This window comes from Phyllobates terribilis, unplaced genomic scaffold, assembly GCF_046119375.1.
Source record: "Phyllobates terribilis strain yellow unplaced genomic scaffold, ASM4611937v1 Scaffold_8__6_contigs__length_399053987, whole genome shotgun sequence".
NCBI lineage: Eukaryota > Metazoa > Chordata > Amphibia > Anura > Dendrobatidae > Phyllobates > Phyllobates terribilis.
In genome coordinates, this window is record NW_027362768.1 from 92,944,664 (window position 1) to 92,969,734 (window position 25,071).

Below are 25,071 nucleotides of genomic sequence, written 5' to 3' on the forward strand. Positions count from 1 at the left end.
CCCTGGGGGGTATACATGAACATTCTGTATAAAAAAAAATTTTGACGGGCATCATAAACACCCTTTAAAAAAATTATGTGGGTGTTGCATCACGGACCACAGTCACCCTGGTGATATGGTGGTGGAGGATAAGGAGAAGGAGGAGGACAGAAGCAAATAGATAAAATCAGAAAGCGTATACCCATGTGTGGGTGTGAAAAGGTGCCTGGGAATACACCTCCCAAGAAAAGACACTGGATTTGAATTTATGTTACGCTGCTATCATTCTGTGGTGTTGAGAAGTCTGGCCCAATCCAGCCCTTGTTCATTTTTATAAGAGTCAGCCTGTCAGCATTTTCAGTTGACAGATGGATGCGCTTATCAGTTATCAGTAGTGTTGAGCATTCCGATACTGAAATATCGGGTATCGGCCGATATTCACGGTATCGGAATTCCGATACTTAATTCCGATACTTTTACAATATCGAATACCGGAATCGGAAGTTCCCATAATGCCTGCGCTCTGCAGTGTCTCTGAACAATGACAAGCTGGATGGCAGCGCTCAGCTGCGATCCAGCCTGTCATCAGAATGCCATCCCAGCGTGGGAGAATTCTCCTGATTGTTTAAAAGCCGGCGCGCGGTAAAAAGCCGCCGGCTTTTAAACAATCACACAGCCCCATACTGGTTCCCCGCAGCCTCCCACCCCGATCCTCCGCTCCCCTCGCCACCTCCCATCCTGATTGTAAGTTAGGATCGGGCGGGAAGAGCAGCACCAAGGAGCGGGGAGCGAAGGACCCGGGCGGGGAAAGCCGGCAGTGAAAAGACTTCACCTGCCGGCTTTCTAGTTCTGTGCTTCGCTTTCCCGCCGGTTATTTCAAATGAACAGCTGAGGTATCAGGTGATGCTGATCAGCTGTTCATTTGAAGTAGCCGCGGTGCCCTCAGAGGGTTCATGTGAGTTCATGCTTGACTGCATTGCATGAACTCACATGACCTTTCCCACGGCCGCACAGGTCAGCCTCACCTCCCAGACCATCAGCCCGTCATGATTGGTGTGTGCGGGTGTCTGCGAGTGTGTGTGGGGTGTCTGTGCGATGTCTGCGGGTGTGTGCGATGTCTGCGGGTGTGTGCGGTGTCTGTGCGATGTCTGCGAGTGTGTGCGGTGTCTGTGCGATGTCTTCGGGTGTGTGCGGTGTCTGTGCGATGTCTGGGGGTGTGTGCGTGCAGGCAGACATAGGCCGATGTGACACTACTACTCCCATCGGCCTATGTCTGTCCCCCGTCCACTCGTACCAGCAGGATCAGCTCGATGGGAGCAGTAGTTCCCATCAGCCTGATCCTGCTATTTAAATTGCTCTACTGTGTCCCCAATAAATTTTAAATACATGTCATTGGTGGCCAGTGGTTACCTACAATAAATTAGTTCATACATTACCTGTCCCCGCCGATCGCCACCTAAAATAAAGTAAAAAATAAAAAACTACACCTATACTCACCTAGACACCTAATTCCCCGAAGCCATCGATCTCCTGTAATAAAATATAAAATAATAAACCACAACCTTATCCTTACCCCTCCGTAGTAGTCCATGAGTGTCCCACAATGATCTCCAGTTTAGAGCAGCCACATAGAATGTGACCGCTCTGAACCGCTGCCGCGGCTTGAATGATGGGGCCGTAAAGCAGCCCCGTCATTGCATAAGCGGGGTCGCCGGAGTTCAGGCAGCGCTGCTCCGGTTAGCTCCTTTACGGCCCTGCTGTATCGTGAGAAATTCCCACGGTACAGCAGTGCCGTAAAGGAGGTCTCCGGAGCTGCGCTGACTGAATGCACTCCGGTGACCTCAGTCAGTGGCTCCCGCTGCCGGGAGCGGACGTGTTCCCGGCAGTGTGAGCTTACAGCAGCCATGCACAGCTGTCACCATCTCCAGATGTGACAGCTGTGCATGGAAGATCAGCGCAGGAACGTGGACAGGTAACTATTTTTTTTTAGTAAACTAAGAATTAAATAAAATGGTGTGTTTTATTTCAAATAAATTATTTTTTTCTGGGTGTAGTGTGTTTTTTCTTTTTAACACTTTGTAGGTTAGTAATGGGGGTATCTTATAGATGCCCATCATTACTAACCTGGGCTTCATGGCAGCTGGCGCTGACATGAATCCCAGCCCTATTACCCCCTGCCACCGCACCAGGGCAGTGTGGAAGAGCGAGGCTAAGTGCCAGAATTGGCACATCCTATGGATGCGCCATTTCTGGGGCGGCTGACGGCTGGTGTTTCTAGCCTGGGAGGGGGCCAATATTCATGGCACCCTTCCTGGGCTATTAATATCAGCCCCCAGCTGTCTGCCTAGCCTTTGCTAGCTATTAAATTAGGGGGGACCCCACGTCATTTTTTGGGGGGGGTCCCCCATTTTAATAGCTAGTAAAGGCTATGTATTCAGCTGGGGGCTGATATTAGTAGCCTGGGAAGCTCCGTGGGTATTACCCCCTTCCCAGGCTTCAAACATCTGCCCCAGCTGTCTGCTTAACCTCCGCTAGAGACAAAAATTAAGGGGAACCCCACGCCAATTTTTTTTTAAATAAATCCTTTATTTTAACACTAAATGACAAGTACAGTAATCAACACTGTCACTGTACTTCATATATATTTGACTGCCATGTTTCTATCTATCTCATCTATGTATGATTCTCTATTTCTTCTATTCTAAATTGTCGGGTACAGATGCTGAATTGCCGGCCGGCTTTCTTAAAGAGATGGTGCATGAAAACACTATTATTTTTTTAAATAAATCCTTTACACTAAATGACAAGTACAGTAACCACCACTGTCACTGTACTTCATATATATGTGACTGACATGTTTCTATCTATCTAATCTATGTGTGAAGCTCTATTTTGTCTGTTATAAATTGTCGGGTACCGGTGCTGAATTGCCGGCCGGCTTTTTTAAAGAGACGGTGCATGAAAACACTATTATTTTCTTTAATAAATCCTTTACACTAAATGACAAGTACAGTAAGCAACACTGTCACTGTACTTCATATATATGTGACTGACATGTTTCTATCTATCTAATCTATGTGTGAAGCTCTATTCTTTCTGTTGTAAATTGTCGGGTACCGGAGTATGCCGCTGATGAATTGCCGGCTTTTCGCATAATACATTCTACATTATTCTTAGTTGTTTTACTTCATGTAGAATTAACCTACAAGGAAAGAAAGGGTTTTTTTCATTCCAATATTAGTGTCCCATTGACTTGCATTGGTTTCCGGTATCGGAATCGGCGATATCTGATACTTTTTGAGTATCGGTCCGATCCAATCCGATACAATATTTCCTGATATCGGAAGGTATCGCTCAACACTAGTTATAATTCCACCAGCGGCACTAAAAACCCGCTCTGATAAAACGCTGGCGGAAGGGCAGGTCAGGACCTCCAAGGCATAGAGAGCCAGTTCATTCCACATATCCAGCTTGAATACCCAATAATTATAACGCACAGAGGAATTACGGAGGACGTTGGTACGGTCGACAAGGTACTCCCTCAGCATCTTCCCAAACTTTGCACTCCTTGTGAGAGTACCCCGTATGTGATGATGATGGGGTCTCAGAAAACTCTCCCAGAACTTTGACAGTGTTCCCCTGCCTCTGCTGGATTGAAGTTGTGTCTCTCTCGCCTGTACTCCTTGGTTGTCCAACGAAGTGTGCCTCTGCCACCAGAGTTTTCAGATGGGAATTTTTTTAATAGTTCCGCAACAAGGGCCTTCTGGTACAGCCCCATTTTTGTAGACCTGTCCGCCTCAGGAATAAGAGATATAAAGTTCTCCTTGTAGCGTGGGTCTAGAAGTGTCACCAACCAGTAATGACTGTCACCCAAAATTTTGAGAACGCGAGGGTCATGGGAAAGGCAGCATAACATAAACTCAGCATGCGTGCCAGACTACTAACAGGCAAGACTTCTGTGTCCTCACCAAGAGGATGACTGACCATGCTCTCCTCCTCCTCCTCTCTGTCCTCTGGCCATCCACGCTGAAGAGACGGTATGACAGCTGTGCAGGTAGCATCGTCTATAGTGCATGAAACTAGCTCCTGTCCTTCCTCCTCCTCCTTCTTTTCCTCATTGTTACCCAATCCACGTTGGGATGAAATGAGGCTTGGCTGTGTGCAATCAACCTGTATGGTTCCTTGCAACATCTCATCGTGCTCCGCCTGCAATGCATCCTCTTTGATTGTGAGCAGAGAGCGTTTCAGAAGACAGAGAAGCAGGATGGTGACGCTAATTATGGCATCATCTCCGCTCACCATCTTGATGGAGTCCTCAAAGTTTTGGAGGATGGTACATATGTCTGACATCCATGTCCACTCCTGAGGTCTTATGTGTGGAGTCTGAACTGAATACCGACGGCCTTGTTGATGCTGGTACTCAACAACTGCCCTCTTCTGCTCACAAATCCTTCCCAAGATCTGCAGTGTAAAGTTCCAACGCGTGGGGACATCACACACCAGTCTGTGAGCCAGAAGATGCAAACGCTGCTGAAGCACTGCAAGGGCGGCGGAAGCTGTAGCTGACTTTCTAAAATGGGTACACAGCTGGAGTACAGTGGTGGCCAAAATTATTGGCACCCCTGCAATTCTGTCAGATAATACTCAGTTTCTTCCTGAAAATGATTGCAATCACAAATTCTTTGGTATTATTATCTTCATTTAATTTGCTTGCAAGGAAAAAACACAGAAGAGAATGAAGCAAAAATCAAATCATGGATCATTTCACACAAAACTCCAAAAATGGGCCAGACAAAAGTATTGGCACCCTCAGCCTAATACTTGGTTGCACAACCTTTAGCCAAAATAACTGCGAACAACCGCTTCCGATAACCATCAATGAGTTTCTTACAATGCTCTGCTGGAATTGTAGACCATTCTTCTTTGGCAAACTGCTCCAGGTCCCTGATATTTGAAGGTTGCCTTCCCCAAACTGCCATTTTGAGATCTCTCCACAGGTGTTCTATGGGATTCAGGTCTGGACTCATTGCTGCCCACCTTAGAAGTCTCCAGTGCTTTCTCTCAAACCATTTTATAGTGCTTTTGGAAGTGTGTTTTGGGTCATTGTCCTGCTGGAAGACCCATGACCTCTGAGGGAGACCCTGCTTTCTCACACTGGGCCAGACATTATGCTGCAAAATTTATTGGTAGTCTTCAGACTTCATAATGCCATGCACACGGTCAAGCAGTCCAGTACCAGAGGCAGCAAAGCAACCCCAAAACATCAGGGAACCTCCACCATGTTTGACTGTAGGGACCGTGTTCTTTTCTTTGAATGCCTCTTTTTTTTCCTGTACACTCTATGTTGATGCTTTTTGCCAAAAAGCTCTACTTTTGTCTCATCTGACCAGAGAACATTCTTCCAAACCTTTTTAGGCTTTCTCAGGTAAGTTTTGGCAAACTCCAGCCTGGCTTTTTTGTGTCTCGGGGTAAGAAGTGGGGTCTTCCTGGGTATCCTACCATACAGTCCCTTTTCATTCAGATGCAGATGGATAGTACGGGTTGACACTGCTGTACCCTCGGACTGCAGGGCAGCTTGAACTTGTTTGGATGTTAGTCGAGGTTCTTTATCCACCATCCGCACAATCTTGCGTTGAAATCTCTCGTCAATTTTTCTTTTCCGTCCACATCTAGGGAGGTTAGCCACAGTGCCATGGGCTTAAACTTCTTGATGACACTGCGCACGGAAGACACAGGAACATTCAGGTCTTTGGAGATGGACTTGTAGCCTTGAGATTGCTCGTGCTTCCTCACAATTTGGTTTCTCAAGTCCTCAGACAGTTCTTTGGTCTTCTTTCTTTTCTCCATGCTCAATGTGGTACACACAAGGACACAGGACAGAGGTTGAGTCAACTGTAATCCATGTTAATTGGCTGCAAGTATGATTTAGTTATTGCCAACACCTATTAGGTGCCACAGGTAAGTTACAGGTGCTGTTAATTACACGAATTAGAGAAGCATCACATGATTTTTCAAACAGTGCCAATACTTTGTCCACCTCCTTTTTTAGGTTTGGTGTGGAATTGTATCCAATTTGGCTTTAGGACAATTCTTTTTGCGTTTTTCAATTGAAGACAAATTAAATGAAGATAATAATACCAAAGAATTTGTGATTGCAATCATTTTCAGGAAGAAACTGAGTATTATCTGATAGAATTGCAGGGGTGCCAATTCTTTTGGCCACCACTGTACTTTAACAAGCAGATCCGGCAGCTCCAGGTAGGATTTAAGAAACCGCTGAACCACGAGGTTAAGGACATGGGCCAGGCATGGTACGTGTGTGAGCTCGCCTCGCCTCAGAGCCGCCACCAGGTTCCGGCCATAGTCACACACGACCATGCCTGGCTGTAGGTTCAGCGGTGTGAGCCACAGATATGCCTGCTCTTTCAGAGCTGTCCACAACTCTTCAGCATTGTGTGTTTTTTCACCTAAGCATATTAGCTTCAGCACAGCCTGTTGCCGCTTGGCCGAGCCAGTGCAGCAGTGCTTCCAGCTTGTGACTGATGTGGTCATTTCGGAGATGGAAGCTGAAGAGGAGAATGAGGCTGAGGAGGACGAGGTGCAGGAGCTGTAGACCGTGAGGGCAACCCTGATTGACCTAGGGCCCGCAATCCTTGGCGTCGGGAGGACGTGTTCCGTCCCAAGGTCCGACTGAGTCCCGGCTTCCACTATGTTAACCAAGTGTGCCATCAGCGAGATGTACCGTTCCTGCCCACATGCACTTGTCTGTGGTTAGGTTTACTTTATTGGTAACTGCATTGTTGAGAGCACGGCTAATGTTTTGGGACATGTACTTGTGTAATGCGGGGATGGCACACCTGGAGAAATAGTGGCGGCTGGGGACCGAGGAACGAGGGACGGCCACCGCCATCAGGTTGCAGAATGCTTCCGTCTCCACGAGCCTAAATTGCAACATTTCGAGCGCAAGCAGTCGTGATATGTGAGAATTTAGTAGTGTGGCTTGTGGGGCGTTGGCTGCATATTTACGCTTGATTTCCAAGGACTGGGGTATGGACAATTGAACGCTCCACTGGGACAAGGACATGGATGTGCTTCCTGATGCTGCTACTTGAGAGTGTGCATTGACAGGTGCAGGGCAGGAGGCATCTTCTCATGCACCATGGACAGGGGATTGGCTTGCATGCACAACTGCGGAAGAAGCAATGGTGCCACGCACAGATACTGTATCTGGACACTGGGTTTCGCCCCACAAAGTCGGGTGCTTTGCTGCCATGTGCCTGATCATGCTGGTGGTGGTCAGGCTGGTCGTTTTGCCATCCCTGCTGATGCTGGCCTGACAGGTGGTGCAAATTGCCTTTTTGGGGTTATCGGCAGAGTCTTTAAAAAACAACCAGACTCGGGAAGACCTAACAGTTGTACTGGCAACTTCCTTCGTGTTGGTGTTACGGGGAACGATTGCCTTCCTTCTGTCTGCGGCCACCACAATTCTTCTTACTGCCTTTTAGGGTGCTCTGCCTCCCTCCCCCTGTGTGCTGCTGTCCTCGCTCTGCATGTCCTCCTGCCAGGTTGGGTCAGTTACTATATCATCCACCACCTCGTCTTCCACTTCCGCACCCTGGTCCTCCTCCAGACTTTCTGGCAAATGTGTCTCACCATCGTTCACCTCTTGTGACACTTTCCCACCGTTGCCTTTGTGTGGCCGTGGATGCTCAAATATTTGGGCATCGCTACATGCGATCTCCCCTTGCCCCACTTCAAGTGGACTGGGCAAGAGGCCTGAATCTATAAATGGAAAAGTGAACAGCTCTTCAGAGTATCCAAGTGTGGGAGCAGTTGTCTCTGGGTACTCAGCATGGTGGGAGGAAGGAGGATCAGGGTGAGGAATATGCGGTCCAGACTCACGGCTACTGAGACTTGACCGTGTGGAAGACAGGGTGGTGGTGGTGGGTAAGTGACTGGAAGCATTATCTGCTATCCAACCAACAACCTTTTGACACTGCTCTGGGTTCAATAGTGGTGTGCGGTCCCCTAGAAATTGGGACAGGAAGGTCAGGCGAGAAGATGTGGGTGTTTGTTGTGGCACAATTTTGGCTTGCCCACGGCCTTGTCCTCTGACTCTGCATGCACCATTAGCATCACATCCAGTTCCCTGTTCCTTGCCACGTGCCTTGCCCAGTTTAAATGGAGGACAGTATCTTCCACGCTCACTACAAATGACTGAGTTTGGAGCCAACTTATATGTGATCCGTTTGATGGAGAAAACAGAGTTTTAAATAGCTGGATTTCTAGCGCTCTAATATGGAAAGGACCTGGCTGTATTCTGCAGTGCCAACAAGCAAATGGCGCAGAAAAAATGGTGTTCTCTGGATTGCTTTTTAAGCAAATAATGAGGATTAAGATCCAAAGAAAAGTATTCCTGGCCCCTGAGACCTGGGCCTTTGTATAGAAATATCAAACAGCAGCAGAAGGCAGAATTGGAATGGAACCTCTTGTGCTATATGCACTGCAGTCTGCTATATACATTGCCTGCCTATACACCCTGCCTGCCTGGTATCTCTGCAGATGGATTAGTCCTCAGAAGGACTGTTTGTTAAGATGGATATGTGTAATGTACAGTATTTCTCCCTACACTACCTAATACACAAGCAAATCTGTCCCTGACGCAGCAGCACCTCTCCTAAAACAAGCAAATGGTGCAGAAAAACAGTGTTCTCTGGATTGCTTTTTAAGCAAATAATGAGGATTAAGATCCAAAGAAAAGTATTCCAGGCCCCTGAGACCTGGGCCTTTGTATAGAAATATCAAACAGCAGAAGAAGGCAGAATTGGAATGGAACCTCTTGTGCTATATGCACTGCAGTCTGCTATATACACCGCCTGCATATACACCCTGCCTGCCTGATATCTCTGCAGATGGATTAGTCCTCAGAAGGACTGTTTGTTAAGATGGATATATGTAATATACGGTTTTTCTCCCTTCACTACCTAATACACAATCAAATCTCTCCTTAACGCAGCAGCAGCTCTCCCTACACTGTCTGATCTGGAGTTACTGTGACGAGCATGGCGGCGCCAGGTCTCATATAGACCTGATGACGCTGTGCGGCCAGCCAATCACTGTAATACCCACAACCAACATGGCTACGGCATTACAGTGCATGGCAGGCAATCCCTGCATGTTCATTGGCTCTCTAAAGAGCGCCAAATATGCAGGGAGGTGCATGCTCGGTCATCACTATTACTCATGCCTATATCTGTTTCTCACAGTCCCTCTGTGTTCATGGGACAAACACTTATTGATTCTGGAGCAGCAGAGAATTGTATGGACTTTTCTCTGGCCAAAAGATTGAAAATTCAATTTTTTTTTGTAGATGCACTTGAAGCTAACCTCCCTGAATGGCTCAACAATTCCTGGGGTGGTCATATCCATTTCCAGACAGTAAGGCTAAGTGCCCACGTTGCGGAACAGAAGCATATTTTTTACGCTTCTCCCTGGCGGGAAAATCGCATGCGGATTTTACATGCGGTTTTCCCGCCAGGTAGAAGCGTTTGTGAGGCGTCTTTGCAGCGTCTTTGCATGCATTTCCGCATGCGGGTTATCAAGCACTTCTCCAAGTGATTTAAGCATCACTTGGAAAAGTGCTTGACAACTTGTTCACACTATATAAATCCATGCAACTGGCATGGATTTATATAGTGTGACCAATTAATAGTTAAAAAAAAAGAATCAGAATGGTAAAAAATAAAAAAATAAAGTTTATACTCACCTTCCGATGCATTCTCTGCCCCGTCCGGAGTCTTGAGCGGCTCACGCTGTTGTGTGCAGGACCTGCGGTGAAGTCATTGAGTCATGTGATGGGTCACATGACTCAGTGACGTGGCAGGTCCTTCACACAACAGCGCGACGGAGGGAAAACATCAGAAGATAAGTATAAACTTTATTTTATTCTTTTTTTTACAGGTTCTTTGGTACCCAGGTCTGGATGAGAGTCTCCTCTCCTCCAGACGTGGGTACCATCCGCACATTGATTCCGCATGCGGAAACGCAAAATTAATGAACATGCTGCGGATTTTTGACCGCAGCATATACGCTGCGGAAAAATCCGCAGCAAGGGCATTGACATTGCGGAATGCCATTGGGGACCATGGGGTGCGGATATACATGCGTTTTACAATCGTTTACGCTGCGGAAATTCCGCAGCATATACGCTTGTAATACGCAACGTGGGCACGCAGCTTTGAAGGTAACTCTTCGGATTTGTGCACTACAGAACATTTATTTTTTAATTTTGCCACTTTCTGATCTGTCAATGCTGTTGAGACTTCCATGGCTATGGATACACACTCCAGTCATTGATTGATCGTCCAAGCAGATTGCCCATGAGTATCATTTTGTCATAACTGCTTCAAGATTCTGTCTCAAATACCTTTTCAGAAACTCTGCTCTGCATCCTCTGTCTCTAATAGTCCTGCTTTCTAAGCAGGACTCCACAGATATTTTCTTTAAGCATAGTGTCAAAGAGAACCACAGGGAATACATGACTGAGCCTGACTGTGTCCTTGATTCTGCTTCCTTGTTTTCCAACTTGCCATCTACAGGTCGTCCTCTAGCCCTCAACTAATTCTCTTCTACAGTCAAAATAGTTCCTGCTTCTGCTTCTGATCCAATTTGACATGCGAAAAAGACCAAGTTGTGGATTGTGAAATGATTTGTGGTCCTAAGTAGAGATGCTGGGTGCCTAAAGAAAACAATATTGCCCTTATCCAGCTTAAGAAATTTTGTGCAAAGAATTCTGTTTCCTTTACTGCTAACTCATCTGGGAAGGGCCCTAAAAGGGATTGGTACTGTTACACCTTTGACATGGCTTAGTAGAGCTTCATGACCTTCTCCTATGGCTGCTGCTGTTTGCTGTACTCTATGCTGAGTTTTGCAAGTAGCTTGGTGTGGTCCCATGGGAGTCTAGGCCTAAATAAGGCCCACCAAGACACACACCTGTGTTTTGGTATTATGACTCTTAGTTTTCCAATGTCCTGTCTGCCTGCACCCTTCAGTATTTTTAGTACCTGCTTCATAACTGTTTTCGGGTGTCTTCTATGCCTATGGCTTCTAGTGCTTTTAGTACCTGCTCCATACCTGCTTTCTGGTGTCCTGTCTGCCTGTGGTTTCCAATGCTTGTAGTTCATGTTTTCCTCGTGCCTTATTTACCTGCTGCACCAACACCCGGGATTTGTGTGCCCACACAGATCTGGGTTTAGAGGATACACCTCACAAGATGAGACCATAACACATATACTTACAGTAATCATCAATCATAACTATAAATATATAATGTACAGTGATAGTACATATTCTACCAAAGCTTAAATTATACAGTTTCTTCATGATATCCCAATAATATCTTATAATTATAGTATTTCTTATTTGTAGTATCAGTTCTCATTCTCTTGTTACATTGAATGTGTATGCAGTGTCTAAAACGAAGATTAAAAAAAGGAATTACGTGCTTCAAAAAGAATCTTCATATTAATTGGCTAGTCTCATATTCTTTCTAAAGTTAGGTTCCATCATTGTAATATATCTTTACTGGGATGTCCATAAAACAGCTTATTTTCCAAAAGCACTACCTGCACTCTACAATAGATCGGTCCTCTGGCAACAGGGAAAAAAATTCTCACACTCTAGATGCCCAACAACAACCACCAGAGCTTTATGATAATGATGCGCCTTCTACACCAATATTAGGCATAACATCACCTTCTCCCAAGCTTATTGTAGAAGAGACAGATCTTCCAACAGAATAATTTTTTGCCAGACATCAGTTGTGCTCTTTAATGCCGACTCTACCACCCTCCCCATCATTGGCACCCCAGTTTGGTTCCTAATAATGAGCAGTACTATCCATGGCTCCTAATTGTTTCTGTGTGGAAAATGGATTAAGCTCATGACTCCCTTACTGATTCCCACCACGAGATTTGTCCTGGCTCAGGATGCAGCTACCAGTGCTCCTACCTTTACAGTCTGCAGAGACACAACTTGGCATAAGAATCCTGCCCTCCATCTTATGAGGCCTTACGTCACACTGGTATAAAGGATGACTGTTTATTGACTGGAAGAAGTTTTTATGGGGAAGTATCTTTGCTAGACCTTGCAGTGCTGGGTGTTTGGGGACTAAAGGGAATAGAAAGAGGTGTCATTAACAGAATTGAAATTCCTCTGTGTACAACAAGGGTGGGGAACCTTTTTTCTGCCAGGGGCCATTTAGATATTTATACCATCCTTCGGGGGCCGTAAAAATCGCAAACTAACTCCACCCACAAAGTACGTCTTGATGCTGGCACTTGTGTCAGGACGTAATCTTTGATTGTATGCACCTTAGTATTCAGTAGTGAACACTGCGCGCGCGTGCTTACAGAGCAAGAAGAAACTAATGGACAGGCGGCCGGCAAAATACAAGTGCCAGCCTAAGCACTGCAGTCCCCAGGAATCTGCCCGGAAGCCGGATAAAAGGTCATTGAGGGCATTAAACGGCCTGCAAGTCTGAGATTCCCCATCTCTGGTGTACAACATTAAGGATTGCAGCAGAGGAGATGGACTGAGCAGAACGCTGAGTCAAGATTATGGTGTCACTGTCAGAGGTAACATAATTCTTCTGCAACTGAGACAAGTGCTGTGAAACATATTTCATTATGCCCTTGCTTCCTCCCCACTAATATGCTTGGCAGAAGCAAAGGAGGGCAAGTGTGACCTGCATTTGGTATTACTACTGCTGACAGAATGGCTATTGCCAGCTGTGTCAGTGGTGCTACGGCTGAAGCTAGTTGCTCTCACACTTTTTCTTTGGTATGGATTTTTTTTCTCATACTACACCCATTGCTATTTCAGCTTTTTTTGCCATATGTGACATGCAGAAGTAGTGCTGTTGCTTCAAAAGCATCCAGCAACTATTACAAATAACACAAGCACAGGAGACAGGAAGTGTTGTGCTTCAGAAGCATCCAGCAACTAGAGGGGTTAAAACAGTCACAGCAGACAAGGAGTGTTTTAGCAGCGCCCCAGGGTGATTGTGGGGAACTTGTTATTGTAGTCTGGCTGAAGCCGAAGAGAAAGGTAGTGTGTTATCTGTATCTGACAGAAGTAAACTGAACAGGATTCAGATTAGGAGAGAAACTAAATACAGGTCAGATAAACTCCCTGAACTAATAGTGCAGAGTATTATCAGGCAGGAAGATAAGAACTGGAAGGAATTGTGTCACAGGGATCATCTCCCTCATCAGGGACATTGTTGTCGATGTTGCGCACTTTAACAGCTGACGAGAAGAAAGACTGGAATAGTTCTCTGTCAAAAGTGGTACATGCTTATAACTGTACAAAGAGTGATGCAACGGGTTACTCACCCTTCTTCCTATTGTATTCACGATCGCCAAAACTGCCAATCGACATCATGTTCGATACTCCTGTGTCAGAGACTTACAGATCGTTTCTGGAGTACGTTCGGAATTGGAAGGAATGGATGGCAAAAGCATATGACTCGCCCCCTGGGCCGTGGGGCACTCGGATCCAGGCAATAGGGGGAACGATGGGAGTAGTAGTGGCAACCCGGTTCCGTGGCTCAGGGTGGTCAGGCCAGTGGTAGTCCATTATGTGCTGATGTTTATGTCCGACTACGCCACCCGTGCAGACCGCTGGGGCTGATGAGGTGCGCAGCTAGGGTAGTGTGACTCGCCACGGGAAGAGTGTGGCTCCAGGACAGTATAATGGATGTTGGGAGTGATGGTAGTGGGTGTCCCAGTGCTGATAGTGCTGGAGGAGCAAGGAGCACACAGACAACAGGTTGCAGTCCAGGGTCTTTACTAAAACAGGTAAACTGACCCACAAACAGTCCCGGCTAGGAGGGGACCTGGATGTCTGAGAGCAACGGGGAAATTGGCCCTGGTCAGGGTGAGGGTGTAGGCCTACCGTGCTTTCTGCGCTCCTTCTGGCTATCTCCTCGTTATAGGGTAACAGCCCACGTTTCCGAGCTTTCCGTGTATTCTCGCCTGTATGGCCTGCGACGTGGGTTCCTTTCTGCTCCCAGCCTTGTACGGCTTTACTGGTCCCTTCGGTTGTGGCAGGGCCTCCAGGCTTCTTAGGCCAAGGAATATACAGTCCCCTGCGGACTGGTTCTCTGCTGGAGGATGTGGAATCCTCCCAGCCTCAGACACCAAAGTCTGGTAAAATTAAGTCCGTTATCTGCCAAGACAGGCTCTCTTCGCCTCTTGTCTCTGGCTTGTGGCTCTCCTCCTGCCACACTTCCTCTTAGGTACAATACAACCTTCTGTCCCTGCTCTGTTCTGGGACACGTCTCAGTCCTGAGACAGGTCATCTGGTTCTCTCTAACCCTGCCCCCAGTACCAGCTTTTATAGGGGCAGCCTGCTCCCCCTACTGGCCTGAGACAGGAGGCATTGCATGCTAATGTTCCCCTGTCTAGAGAACCTCTCCCTTGCTCTCAGACACAGCTTTATTTACACTTGTGGCATCCAGGCCAGGGTGACACATTCCCCCCTAGTGAAATTTAGTACTCCGGGACTAAACAATAAACAAAGACAATATGCACAACCATAAAACATTAACAGACAGACGACGCACAGATTGAGTTCTTAAGGTCACAGTGTGGCCTGTGACTGGGTGTCCATATCACCTGCACAACGGGGAGCCTTAACCAGTTGGGGGTCTGTCTTACCCCAAGTCCTACACAGTATTAGTTCATTCCTGGGTTAGGCTCCGAACGCAGTCCATACAAGGTCCCGGTTATAAAAAGTCCATAACCTTTGAGTCCTTACGGTAGCTGCAAGAAACTGAAACACACTATTAATAATCATGCAGGTAACTTTGGCAAATATTTCAACATTGGCAACAGGGTTATTTACAATCTTAGTGCACTCTATATTTTCCAGCGAGCGGGTATCTGCCCCTTTGTGCTCCTGGTTGACCTACGTAGCCCAGTGTCTGGTGGTGGACCAACCTGGCTTTCCCCACTAGCGTTAGGGGTACAGCTACCAGCTGGGTGTACAGGTAGGGCAGGCAGCTGTATGCGGGTCCTTTGGCTTACCGCAGGCATGGCAGGCTCACTGTCAGCAGAGGGTTGACTCTCCTGGGCTGCTGGTACAGGCTCTTCTGCCTCTGGAACCGCTTGCTCCTCTTCACCTTCCGGCTCTGGTGTTGGTTGTTGCTGTGCCGGTTGCAGGAAATGCAGGACGGGTACCACTATGGCATCATTTATGCGAGTCCAGGACTGAGGGAACTCTCCGAGAACGGTGCTGATCATTTCTTCCTCGTCCTCTGTGGGTTCAAGGTCACTCTGATCCTCTTCTGCACTGCGGACTTGCTCGGGGCATCTTTTGAGGTGGTCTCTGGAGACAACACTAGTGGTTTCTCCTCCGTCCTTGGTGATTACGCACACCTTTGGGTTGTCGTGGTCAGACTGCAGTACGGTGTAGGGTTCCCTTTCCCACTGGTCGTCCAACTTATGTAACCTTCTTTTTCGCTTTAGGACTTGCTCACCAGGTTCTAGGGGACCAGCAGGGGCGTGTTGATTGAAGAGTTTTTCTTGCCTCTCTCTCACCTGGGCCAGGCTCTTCTCCACACTCTCCTGTACCTTCTTATACTGCAGTTGCCTTTCCGTATCCCAGTCCGCATCCGGGGAGGTGTCCTCAGGTGTTAGGACTCCCATCTCCAGGTCTACGGGCAGCTTACCTGGTCTGGCTCGCATCAGGTAAGCCGGGGTGCAGTTTGTAGCATTCACCGGAATATTGTTGTGTAGGTCTATCAGGTCCGGCAGTTTTTCTGGCCACAGGCTGCGTTCCTCCAGGGGCAACGACTTCAGGAGATCAATGACTATGTTGTTCATCTTCTCACACATCCCGTTGGTTTGTGGGTGGTAAGGCGTCGTACGAATCTTCTTACAGCCATAGAGGTTGCAGAACTCCTGGAAGATTTCAGCCTCGAACGCTGGACCCTGGTCTGTCAGGACCTGTTCCGGATACCCGTGTGGACGGCAGAAGTATTGTTGGAAGGCTCTGGCCGCTGTTTGGGCTGTCAAGTCCTTTACCGGGACCACCACTAGAAAACGGGAATAGTGGTCCACGATTGTCAGGGCATAGATGTATCCTGACCGGCTGGGAGCCAATTTGACATGGTCCAGAGCTACCAGCTCCAGAGGCTGCATGGTGAAGATGGGCCTCAAGGGTGTCTTCTGGCTGGTTCGGTCCTTCCTCCTTAGGTGACAAGGGCCAAAATCTCTGCACCACTTTTCTACAGCTCCTCTCATGCCGACCCAAAAGAACCTTCATCTTAGCAGGAACTCCAGTTTCTTCCAACCGAAGTGTCCCGCTCTGTCATGGTAAGCCCCCAGGACCATAGCTGCATCCCGCCTTGGGACCACGACTTGCCAGGTCAGCTCGTGCGTCCGGTGGTTGACAATCCTTCTGCACAACTTGCCTTCGTAGAGGAACAGCTTGCTCTTCTCTTTCCATAGCTGCTTGGCTTCCTCTGGGGCATCTGGATCTAAGCGGGCGTCTTCCCGGGTCAGCAGATCTTTCACCAGGCGGATTGCAGGGTCACTATCTTGGGTCTCGGCCCAGCTGTGGTGAGGTAGGGGATTGATCATCACGGTTGTTAGATCCTCCTCCTTCACGCGGTGGGAGTATTGAGCGGCTCCATACCGGTGAAACGCGGGGAGTTCTACCTCCTCCAGCTCTTCTGGGTCTTCGTCACCTTCAGGTAAGTGAGGCATTCTTGATAGGGCGTCCGCGTTGGCATTGGTTTTGCCTGCCCGGTACTTGATCACGAAGTCATAGTTGGAGAGACGGGCCATCCACCGCTGTTCTTGGGCACCCAATCTTGCATTGTCCAGGTGTGTCAACGGGTTGTTGTCCTTGTACACGGTGAACTTCGCGGAGGCCAGGTAATGCTTGAAGCGTTCCGTCACGGCTCACACCACCGCCAAGAATTCTAGATTGAAGGAGCTGTAATTCTCCGGGTTCCTCTCGGTGGGCCTCAGCTTCCGGCTGGCGTAGGCGATCACCCGTTCTCTGCCCTGTTGGTTTTGGGACAGTACGACTCCCAGTCCCACATTACTGGCGTCTGTGTGGAGAATGAAAGGCTGGCCATACTCAGGGTAGGCCAGGATCTCATCCCCTGTGAGGGCCATCTTTAGCAGGCGGAAGGACTCCTCTTCTGGTTTATCCCACTTGAAGGGTGGCTTTTGACTTCTGGACTTAGACTGTCCGATCAGGAGGTCCTGCATAGGAGCTGCCATCTTAGTGAACCCGGGGATGAACCTTCGGTAGTAGCCTACCAACCCGAGAAACTGTCTCACCTCTTTGATGTTCGAGGGGCTTGGCCAGCTCTTGATTGCCGTGACCTTGTCAGGGTCGGGGGCCACTCCTTCCGCGCTTACCACGTGCCCTAGGTACTGGACCTTTGGTTTCAGCAGGTGACACTTCGATGGTTTCACCTTCAGGCCATAGCCTGCCAGGGCTTCGAACACCTCGGCCAGGTGCTTTAGATGGTCCTCGTAGGTCTTCGAATAAACGATCACGTCGTCCAGGTAAAGGAGGAACATCTCGAAGTTTCGGTGCCCTAGACAGCATTCCATCAGCCGCTGGAAGGTCCCTGGTGCGTTGCAGAGCCCGAAAGGCATACAGTTGAATTTGCTCAGTCCCATCGGGGTGGCGAAGGCGGTCTTCTCCTTGTCAGCCTCTGCCACAGGAACCTGCCAGTACCCGCTAGTAAGGTCCAAAGTAGAAAAGAAGTTAGCTGATTTTAGTGCGGCTAAAGACTCCTCTATTCTAGGCAGCGGATATGCGTCTTTGTGGGTGATACGGTTGATTTGTCCCTAGTCCACGCACATTCTCATGGTGAGAGAGAGAGCTGGTTGAAGACGCACGAAAAGGTCCAGCGGAAGAGATGCTGATTGTTTTAATTATGTTAATTGTTTATTTCTTACAGGAGTACTATAAGAAAAAGGTCGTAGAATAGGTTGTTATAAATGTTTATAAATGTTTTGCCAATTTTACAATGCCAATTTGTATATAAAGTTACTCAACTTTCACCACTATGTCAGAATTGGTCAGATTGACCGATTAAGACAAATGTCGAGGACAACATTCAAAAAGGAGGGAAGAGTGTGACATGCAGAAGTAGTGCTGTTGCTTCAAAAGCATCCAGCAACTATTACAAATAGCACAAGCACAGGAGATGGGAAGTGTTGTGCTTCAGAAGCATCCAGCAACTGGAGGGGTTAACACAGTTGTTATTGAAGTCTGGCTGAAAGGTGGTGTGTTATCTGTATCTGACAGAAGGCAGCTCTACAGGATTCAGATCAGGAGAGAAACTAAACACAGATCAGAAAAACTCTGAACTAACAGTGCAGAGTATTATCAGGCATGAAGATAAGGCCTGGAAGGAGTTGTGTCACAGGGATCATCTCCCTCATCAAACCCCCCCCCCCTCCATCTCCATGCAGGATAAAGAATGCTGTGTACTATTGTGTCCTTGTGAAGGAAAAGCCTGTGGTTGTGTATGCATAGACGTGTGCTGCTAAGAGATCTAATTTATGCTGAATTATGCTACTGAAGAGACTGTAATACTGTGCCTTGTGAAGAAGCTAATTTGTTGTTACTGGAGCCGGTTGCTCAAGAAACTCAGACTGTACTGTAATGAAGATTGTTGCTGTAATTTCCCTGAATTGCATTGGCCATGCTTCAGATGAAATTCCACTGTTAAATTGCTGAAAAAGACTCTTGTCAGATGTATCTGGGCAGCAACTGAATTTATTGTGTGCCTGAGAGAAGCTGCGGCCTATGGTCGCCCTGAGTAACGGTTCTCCCAGGATTCCAAAGAATTCATGAAACCTGTCTCGCCCTATCTGAACCTAGTGGCGTGTGTGTAACACATACATTTTGGACACAAGCTTAATGTTTACGAAAAAATTTTCACTAAACTTAGCCAAGCCTGAAAAAATATGAAATCAAACAGAAATATGGAGTGGAGTACATGTGACACCCCAGGGGTCTGGTTGCCACAGTGATAGAGATATTACGTCTGAGAGCAGGTGGGAGGTCTCTTGGTCAGGAATCCTATGCATGCCACACCTCCTGCCCAGTCCTGGGAGGGGAAGAACTTCCCCTATATAAAACTGGGGCTGAGGCAGGGTTAGAGAGAAAGAGTACAGAGAGAAGAAGAGAAACAGCTATAGGAAAGAGAGATCAGGAGCTCTGGGGAAGTCGTGCTAAAAGGAATCAGGGGCTGGCAGCTGTAGAGCTCGCCCTGATTGAAGAGTTACCACCGGACCCGGAGTCCGAGGCTGTGGGGACTAATCCTTACCCAGCAGCAGAAACCGACCGGCAGGGGATTTCAGGTCCTCTGGCCAAGAAACCCGAAGGCACGGTCACATGCGTGGGACCAGCACCGCCGTCGTGGAGCGGAAGCCACTAGAAGGCCCCGAGTCACCGGCCATACGGGTGAGCACCACACGGTACACTCAGGGACGTGGGCTACTTTTACCCGCCTCTAGCAAGGTAGCCAGAAGAGTACAATTAGTTGGGGAGGCCTACAACTCCGCCTGGCCAGGGGAAATCCCATCTGCTCAAAGACTGACCAGGCCCCGATCGCTAGCCAGTACTCCGGAAGGGTCTATCTTTATCACCAGTAAAGACCCTGAACTACACCGCATCGTCTCTGAGTGGTTTCTGCTACCCCCATCATCCACGTCGGCTGCCCTGAGGCCATACCCCTCCCGTTGGGGGTTATACCATCTACGCTGCACAATCGTACCACCGGCCTCAGCGGTCTGCCCTGCAGCGGCAGCTCCATAGCTGCATTCAACGGGTGGCGTAGTCGTCCAACATCTACTGCTAATACTCAGCCACACAGTTTGACTCCCTGGGCACGGACCGGGTCACCGCCACGAGACTACTACCCTCAACAGGCCCGGCTCCGGGTAGTCCCCGCGTGCGCAACGCGACACCAAGTAGGCCCAGGGGCGCGTCATACACATGATGCCAAAAAGGCAAATGCAACACCTGCCCGCTTGTACTATCGGAGTGGCATGTACATTATATGTCTTCAATTTGACTACTTAAACAGGTATGTCAAACAGACCTGTAGAGTTAAAGGTCTCAATTTAGAGTAAAAATTTATTTTCTTATTTTCAGATTTTTGGTTAAACAGATTAATTCCCTCTGCCCAAAAAGGGCAATGTAACAATAAAAGCCGCGTGGTAAGATGATGGCTTCCATCAGCTCTCGGTATAGTTGTGGATTGTACATTTACCAAATTGGGATAATAAAACATGTATGCAAAACGTTAACCTGTTTATTATTTATTTATACAGTACAGACCAAAAGTTTGGAGACACCTTCTCATTTAAAGATTGTTCTGTACTTTCATGACCATGAAAATTGTACATTCACACTGAAGGCATCAAAACTATGAATTAACACATGTGGAATTATATACTTAACAAAAAAGTGTGAAACAACTGAAAATATGTCTTATATTCTAGGTTCTTCAAAGTAGCCACCTTTTGCTTTGATGACTGCTTTGCACACTCTTGGCATTCTCTTGATGAGCTTCAAGTGGTAGTCACCGGAAATGGTTTTCACTTCACAGGTGTGCCCTGTTAGGTTCAATAAGTGGGATTTCTTGCCTTATAAATGGGGTTGGGACCATCAGTTGTGTTGTGCAGAAGTCTGGTGGATACACAGCTGATAGTCCTACTGAATAGACTGTTAGAATTTGTATTATGGCAAGAAAAAAGCAGCTAAGTAAAGAAAAACGAGAGGCCATATATATAAAATTTGGTTTACATTCTCACCTCACTTTTCAAAATTACATAACAATAAAAAAACTATGTTGCTAGGTAGGTACATGTTGGAGGATATGGTAAAAGCCAGCAAAACTGTTGTGGCATGGACGGTTACTAAATTGGACTAGCAAAAAAGGTATAGAAAAATTAAAATGTGTCCTTTTTAAAAAAATAAATCAATAAATAAAGTATCCCGCAGCACCTGCTGGTGCATGAGTCAGCACCTCGCAGTACTTTAATGCAAGGGAAAGGGAGAATTTATGCTGTCTTCTTGTCTCTTCTTGTCTTGACTTGTCTTCTTCACTCTCGATCTATAGAGTCCATCTGCCATTGATCATCTCTGCCTTTCCCTGCAAGAAATCACATTCAATTGAAAGGTGGGGAAAGAAGTGGTGTATTTGTTAACAAAAAAACTTCTTAGCTGCTTGCACTGCCCTCTGTATGTAGCCATCCTATGCACTAAAGCTGAAGGGCCTGATTCATCAATTGAGATTTATTGAATTTACTTTTGTCTAGTGGTATTTGCTAATGGTTTTTGCACCAAATTTAAAAATTGCTATTTATTTTTGTTGGTAACCATTTTTGGTGACTTTTCTACCCCAAAAGTCGCAAAACCTTTAAAAACTTGCAAAAATGTGTCAAAATGCAAACTCCTCCAAAAACCTTGCTTAAGACAGGAACTGGAGTGAGATACGCCAAAAAATGTGACAATTGGTAAAAGTCACACTTCATGAATCAATGCGCCAGTACAACTGATAGTATAAGTATGATATACATGTGCATATGCATATAGGCTGTGGCCATTAACAAAGAAATATATACATAAACTGTATATATAAATGTTTATAAATAGTCACTGGCAGTGTGTCACAAGGGAGATATGTTTCACTGAGGCTGTAATGTGAAAACATGGAAGTTTCTCCTGCACAGTAGGTGCAGAATGGGTTAGCGGACAACATTTACAAGGGAATGTTTTTAGTGGATGACTAAGTGCAGGGTGGGACTTCAACCACCATATCTCCAATCCAGGGAGTGGTCTGGGCTTTAAATAGCCAGCCTTGACACTGAGGTGTGTTCAGTGTGTGGAAGCCAGCTCCTGAGAGAGACGAGTCTCTGTTGGTGCAAAACTGGACCGTGTGCTGCTTGCTAACCCTCAGTGGCCGAAGTAAGGATTGCGTGTACCTTTGCTTTTTCCCTTTTGTTTTTCTTGTTATGCCAGAAAGGCTATGTTTGTGTTTTTCCACTTGGCCATGGTTTATGCTGAATTGTATAATAAACCACATTATTTAAAGAGACAGTGTCCTATATCTACATCCAAGTGTAGCAGAGCGAGAAATTTTACCACAGTATATATATATAAATATTGTAAGGAGGCTACCAGACGCATAGTTGATGAGAGGTAAGTATCACAGAGGTGATTGTCCTATATGATGTAAATCTGGAGTAATGGTCTAGTGTACATAGTACTAACAGTAAATGCGTGGGGCCCCATAGCAGAAGTTCTAGTTGAGCACTCCCCCCCAAAATATATATATATATATATATATATATATATATATATATATATATACAGTACAGACCAAAAGTTTGGACACATCTTCTCATTTAAAGATTTTTCTGTATTTTCATGACTATAAAAATTCTACATTCACACTGAAGGCATCAAAACTATGAATTAACACATGTGTAATTATATACTTAACAAAAAAGTGTGAAACAACTGAAAATATGTCTTATATTCTAGGTTCTTCAAAGTAGCCACCTTTTGCTTTGATGACTGCTTTGCACACTCTTGGCATTCTCTTGATGAGCTTCAAGAGGTAGTCACCGGAAATGGTTTTCACTTCACAGGTGTGCCCTGTCAGGTTTAATAAGTGGGATTTCTTGCTTTATAAATGGGATTGGGACCATCAGTTGTGTTGTGCAGAAGTCTGGTGGATACACAGCTGATAGTCCTACTGAATAGACTGTTAGAATTTGTATTATGGCAAGAAAAAAAGCAGATAAGTAAAGAAAAACGTGTGGCCATCATTACTTTAAGAAATGAAGGTCTGTCAGTCTAAAAAATTGGGAAAACTTTGAAAGTGTCCCCAAGTGCAGTTGCAAAAACCATCAAGCGCTACAAAGAAACTGGCTCACATGAGGACCGCCCCAGGAAAGGAAGACCAAGAGTCACCTCTGCTTCTGAGGATAAGTTTATCCGAGTCACCAGCCTCAGAAATAGCAGGTTAACAACAGCTCAGATTAGAGACCAGGTCAATGCCACACAGAGTTCTAGCGGCAGACACATCTCTACAACAACTGTTAAGAGGAGACTTTGTGCAGCAGGCCTTCATGGTAAAATAGCTGCTAGGAAACCACTGCTAAATACAGGCAACAAGCAGAAGAGACTTGTTTGGGCTAAAGAACACAAGGAATGGACATTAGACCAGTGGAAAGCTGTGCTTTTGTCTGATGAGTCCAAATTTGAGATCTTTGGTTCCAACTAGTGTTGAGCCACCCCCGTAGTGTTCGAGCTCGGTTCGGTTCGTCGAACACCCGTGTGTTCGCCGAACTGTTTGTCAAACTGTTCGTCGAACACCTTCGAACACCGTTAAAACCAATGGCAGGCAAACAAAAACACATAGAAACACATAGAAAACACCTTCAAAGGTGTCCAAAAGCTGACAAACTGCTCAGAAGACACAACTAACACATGGAAAAGTGACAAGTACATATAGTCATGCGAAAAGAAAAGAGGTGGAGGAGTAAAAGGAGGGGGAGACACAAATATAGGCATGTCATGCCCTTCTAAAATCCAAAAAGTGAGAAGCCGACACGTTCAGTCCGCTCCTGCCCGTGCCACCTCCGTGTCGCCGGGTTTGTGCCAGAGCCGCGGTGAACCCTGACGGCCAGCCCCCCGCCCCCAATACTGGTGCCTGTCCGCTGGTGGGTCGAGCGAGCCCCCCTGTGGTGGAGGCAGCTCTAAGCTTTTTAATTTAAATTGTCTCTCTAATTTGAATGAATACACTTTAAATCCATTTACAAGGATCTATTGGAGGGCAAGTCTCATGCCAGCAGCCGCGTAATTCCAGCTCCAGTAGCGTCCACTAAAGCTGCTGCAGTTAAAAAGCTTTTATAAGGATCGAGCTCGGCTGTCCACCGCAAGGCATCCTACTGCCAGTCCCAGCCCCTATGCCTTGGGGTGCCTCCTGATGCTCTTCACTGAGTATCCCGTGGACCCGAAGATTTCCTTTGAAAAAATTAAGTGTCCAAGCTACAGGTGGTGTAGCTTGCTTAACAGCCGGGATAATCTGCTGACTAGCAGACACTGCTACTAGGCACAAAGTATTTCCTGGGCTAGATGCAGTTAAAAATTTGTAATTAGATACTCTCGTTGGATGCTGAGAAAGCATTCCATAGAGTCTCCTGGCACGCCATATATGATTCTCTTAAAAAGCTTGGGGTAGGGGTCTAGGGGACCCTTTTATAGCCAAAATCACGGCCCTGTATCGCAATACGTCACCTAGGCTGAAGATAAATGGAACTGTAGCACCCTGAGGGCTCGGTTGCTACAGAGGTATTGCACCTCACCCAGAGGTGTGATATCTCACTCTCAGGTAAGGATGGAGTGTGGATCAGGACCCGACACCTGCATGCATTACACCACATAGCCGTGGGGCAGGGCGACCAATATGCCCCTGAGATGGGCACGACAGTCCCTGTCCCTGGCTGGAGTGGGGGGAGGGAACACTGAGGAAGGGGAACCCTGTAGTGCAGGAGCAGGGAGGAAGCAGTTCCTGGGTGCATTGAGAAGGGAGTATAAAAGGTGGGCACCATCTTAGTTCAGTGCAGAGAAGTCTGAGCAGAAGTGGCAGGGAGCAGGGGCTCTGCATGAGCTCTGCTCCGGAGGCGGGCCTAGCAACAGAGGCCCAGGACTGGAAGAGGGAGAAGGAAGGAAGAGGAGCGGAGAAGGCTCCAGGAACGAGGAACAAAGGGATCCCAGGGGTGCGGACGGGCGAGTCGCCACCGCACGCCCGAATCCACCTGCGTGGAGGGGTCAGGCCAAAGGGGGAGACCGGTCCCCGAAACTAGTGGAGGCAGAAAACGACCCTCAGCTAGAAACCGGAGGCTCTGACATTTTATGTGGCGCAGCCCCTCGCTACACCCGCTAGGAAGGCACCACATAGGGTCAGGGAAACTGGCGCCAAGTTTACCAAGAGGAGGCCCGAGGCAGCCAGACAGAAGGGTTGGTAAGAAAGGC